Here is a 4,877-nt window from a genome sequence, read left to right as displayed (position 1 = left end):
GCATTAGGGACTTTGAACACAACCTCGTTAGAGGATCGATGAAAAGTAGTTGGGGGAAGAGCTACAAGAGCATGAGTGGCCAAAGGAGCGGGATACGAGGTGGTTTTGGCGGGTAGAGTGTGAAAATGTTGTGGGGTGATATCAGCAGCAGTGGGAATCTGGATTTGGGATTGTGGTAGGATAGTTGCAGGGTTTTCGGTGTAGCTAGTGGGGAATGAAGGCGGAGGATGCCCCCTGATCCAAGACTGATACATTTCTGCCATCTGTTGTTTTACCCTTTGGAACTCCTCTTTCAATTCAGACCCCGACTCCACAAACTCCCTTGACGGGTCAACAACTCTTGTGCCCAAGTTTTTACTAGTCATGGCTACCTTGCCCTTTGGCCTTGTGTTGAATGGATGAGTTACCTTAAGAACCACAAACCAACCACCCTTCTGCTATGAACATAACAAAATGAAGCTATCACGTTAGCGTTAGGGAATTTAACATAAGATATGCACCTAGCCACAATTATCGGTTCTAAAAGACTTTGAGGGTACAAAGGTCACTTGGCATCATCCCAATTTGTTCATTTCAACCTCTCTTTTCTTTGCTTTTCTAGCACTTGCTGCCTTGCCCATTTTCCTTCATTTCTCCTTTTTTTCATCACTCTTTTCTTTCTCTCATATCTCACATCCCACAATTTCACCTCTTTTTTTCGTTTCCCTTTTTTTTTTCCCTTTTTCCCCTCTTTTTTCATCTTTTTCTTTTAATAATAATAAAAAAATAATTTGATCGATCCCTATGTAGGTTGCCTACGTATCATGATGCCGCATGAATCAGATCTTTGCGTAGTTCTGGAAGATCATGAATAAAATAAACAAACTGACATTCTCCTTTTTTGGTTCCTTTTTTTTTTCATGACGATCTGACGAGAAAAGAGAAATAAGCAGCAAACCCTTTTTTTGAATTTTCTAGAATGAATGTTCTATAACCTATTCTAAACTTAAGCCTAACGAGCATGTATTTTTTCCCCTTTTTTTTTGAAGCAAATACTCTATTAAGGAAAAAAAAATCTTAGAAAAGAAAAATATTTTTTACCCAATTTTTTAGGAAGAAAATCTAAAGAATAAACTACAGAAAAAATATTTTGAATTTTCGTTTGACATCTTGACGCGATATTTCGAAACAAGCAATGGAAAAGATAAAACACAATGTTTTTGGATTCAACTTGAATACCTAAGGGAGAAACTGTGAGATAAACCAAAGATAACATACGTTGTTTTTTGTTTTTTCCTCTCTTTCTTCTATGTACCATATCCTACCATTCTAGTAGAAATAAAAGCAATATTTTTCAATTTTTGCTAATTTCCCAAAGAAAACACCACAAAAGAATTTTTTTTTGAATATTGGTCCTAATATACTAAAGGAAACATAAAAATAATTCATTTTAAGTCCTAGATATTAATTGCCTAAAGGAGTAACGGAAATATAAAACGCAAAATCTGTTTTTTTATTTATTACACACCTTAGCAAAATAAAAAAACAATAATAATAATCAATCTCGATATTACTATACAAAACTAAAAGGCAAAAAAAATGACATAAAATGACTACATTTAATAAACGAGGGGACAGATGTGCATTAAACAAATGCCGCAAGAATTTTATAATGCACAACCATGATAAGCCATGTCTCGATGTCTCGATGGAAGCTATGCACGATGGAAGCTAAGCACGATTTGCAAAACAATGGATCTGCCCAGAAAATGGCTACACATGGATCACTAATATGGGCTTATATGCAATGGAATTGTCTGGACTCACAACTAGAATGGGCCTCTGGTGCAATCGAAAATACTGGACAATAGCTGAACAAGAAAGATACTACGAAACCAAGCAGCAAATTTCATTAACGAGCTGTTTGTGTTGCGAAAACCTTTGAACTTGTGAACAAGATCAGCACTATCAACCACCCGAACTCTTGAGTCTGCAGATGTACAAGTACTTCTGATGTACTCACAGGCACAAACTGGAAACCAGTAGTTTTCTTCTGGTGAGCCTTCTTCTTCTTATTCTGCAGATTGATTTGAGCTTTTTGCTGCAATGTATTATCTGATGTGTTGTAAAGGAAAACTCCCCTTGTATGAACCAACAAATGCACCCTGACCATCTGGTGTATAGCAAGCAGCAGTGACCATCTCATGCAGATCATTCCAATCAACAACTTGCCTCTCAGGAATGCTCCATATGCGAACCTTAGCATCTAGTTATCCACTGATAAAGTATCTATCATCAATGGGGTTAAATTGGATGCAGGTTACTGTGCCAAAGAAAGCAAATCAAGAGCACACATAATCACTATGCGAGAAGATCTTCAAACAAGACTTGCTAGACAAATGCCAAAGCCACACTATTTTGTCCACTGACGATGAAAGCAAAATGCTGAGACTTGGACCATGAGAGGTCAAGAAAATCACCCAAATGCCCCTGAAATGAAGAGATAGGCTTTTCTGAAAGCGCAAAAACAGTCTCCGGTACCAAAACATAGTCAAAGCTCCCTGATTTTCGACTTATAGACAATCTTCCTCGGCAATGCAGAATACCTGAATCTTACAGCCCTCAAAGCTCTCTTTTGTGAGAAGCAGTTGAGAGAGCAGCAGCGTAAGACCACCATCTCTCACTATCCAGTATAAATCAATGGTACCATACTGTCTTTGATACTCATTAGGCCATTCATCAAGACCCTTCACAATGACTACTGCCTTGTTTGCAACAATGCTCTGACATGTTGGGAGCAACAACTATTTCTGCTACACCTTTACATTGCTTGTAATCGATATACGTGCTTAGCTGCCTGCAAGCTGTCTTGGCATCCTCAGCACGTTCATGATAGTCTCTATCTATAGTAGAAATAAAGATGGACATTCCTCTTCCTTTTTTTCTTCATACAGTTGGCAAAGTCTGCAAGCTTAGAATGGCAAGGTACATTTTCTGGAAGCTTGCCCCATGGACGACAAAATATGAGAGGGATAGGGTACCAATTTTTGGGGTGTACCTGACTTGCTCCCAAGGATCGTAAAATGCGAAGAGCAAGCTGAAAATATGCACTCTTGAAACCATCACCCCAGTCTCCTGCTCTCCCCTTGATACTCACATAATAATAGATGAGGCTTGCTAAGGCTAGTGATTCCACAGTTAATGCCCAAGAAATCAAAAACATGATCACTATACAAAGTAATGCTCCAACAAGAGAGAAACTCCAGTGGTGGAATTTCCACCGAGGTCGCCAGCTGGGATCATCCAACAGATCCAGAAGGAAGCAGGATAAGTTCACACCAGCATAGCATAGGAGGTAAAACATTGTTATAGTTGGTGAAATAAGATCCAGATTCCCAATTACAACACATCCAATACAGATGAAGGCAGTGAAGAAAGTAGCCACATAAGGCCCACTTCCATCTACCACTTTAAAATAGTTGAGAACTAGTAGAATATCATCATTTGCAATCGCAGCAAGGAGACGTGGTGCACCAGTCAAGCTTTGAAAGGCTGCCCCCAATGCTGAAAGGATGATACCGATATAAAAAATTGCTGGAAATGGCCGTCAAAAGCTTATCTCGAGTTGCAAAGGAACCAAAGAATAGCATTGAAACTAGATATAATCCGCTAGTTGTCAAAGTTGCTACTAATGTCCCAACAGGAATTGAACGTTGAGTGTCCTTTAGTGATGCTGAACGGTTTGAACCTGCCATGGTTCCAGTCACAGCTGGGAAATAGAGACCTACCAACGCATTGAAATTCCAGTATATTTGCCATTAGGATCTGGAATTCCAGCATTGTTAGTCCTCTGATAAACAGGACCCCGGTTCTCCTTGACAGATTCCGAACTCAACCCCGTGATTCCAAACGCTGGACGATCATGCCTTGCCAAAAGGATGCCAGAGAATATGCAGATCAATGAGAATACAACATGTACAAGGAATGCTGGTGCGACCCGATTAATCATTTTTACACCACCAAAAATATGAAGCAGAGAATAATAGTCATGACAATCCCATAAATATGCAGATCGTGCAAACTTGGCCTTGTAATGGGCTCCGCAATAGCTGTACCATTATCTTTTGTGACAACTTCTTTAAAAATACCAGCAGCTGGTACAACATTTAAGAAGGTTTCCACAGCCCCCAATACATACATTGCTCCAGCAACTGCATTTCCCAGGAAAAAAACATAGACCAATGCTAACACCAACTTCTGGACCCAAAGCACGACCAATGAGATAGTAAGGTCCTTCACTATTCCCTGGATTCATAGCCGCATCAATTTGTATTGCCAATAGTTGACTAGCGCCGTGTACATATTGCGTAGGATATATTATCTTCCCCTTGAGGATAACCAACAACAGCCACAGCTTCTTGGAGATGAAACATCACCAAGCTCCGAGTTCATGCTCTCCCAGAATTCTTCACTTTCTACCACCAGAATAGCCAAGTCACATTCATGACCAACAACTTGCACTGTGGCTCTATACTTGGTAGGGGAACCATGTTTTCTTACAAGTACAAACATATGATCAGCCACAACATGAGCATTTGTTAGGATCTTTTCCCCCAGAATAACAAAACCAGAGCCGGAATTTTCACGCTAGGACTAGTTCTGCCAGATGTGAGACAATAACATTCCCCACTAGACACATGTAAGATATGGTTGCGATTATTTTTCAAAAATTAACCTATGCGGCTAAAAGTGGCAAAAAATGCAAGATTTGGCTAAGACCCCGCGAAGCCAAGAACCTAAGACTCACTAGGAAGACCGGACTCTATGTGGGTTGCCTACGTATCACGCCCCGAAAGACGAGAATCAGGTTTGCGTAGTTCAGGCAGGTTGGATAAGGG

At 40.0% G+C, this 4,877-nt stretch overlaps 1 pseudogene; it reads right to left on the bottom strand.

The window, feature by feature from the left end:
• Positions 1-2,424: 2,424 nt before the first annotated feature.
• LOC107794179 (cation-chloride cotransporter 1-like) lies at positions 2,425-4,294 on the bottom strand (annotated as a pseudogene).
• Positions 4,295-4,877: the final 583 nt, after the last annotated feature.

Source organism: Nicotiana tabacum, chromosome 21 (genome assembly GCF_000715075.1).
Source record: "Nicotiana tabacum cultivar K326 chromosome 21, ASM71507v2, whole genome shotgun sequence".
In the NCBI taxonomy this organism is placed as follows: domain Eukaryota; kingdom Viridiplantae; phylum Streptophyta; class Magnoliopsida; order Solanales; family Solanaceae; genus Nicotiana; species Nicotiana tabacum.
Note: the sequence above shows the minus strand (reverse complement) of the source record. Positions and strands in the feature narration are given on the sequence as shown.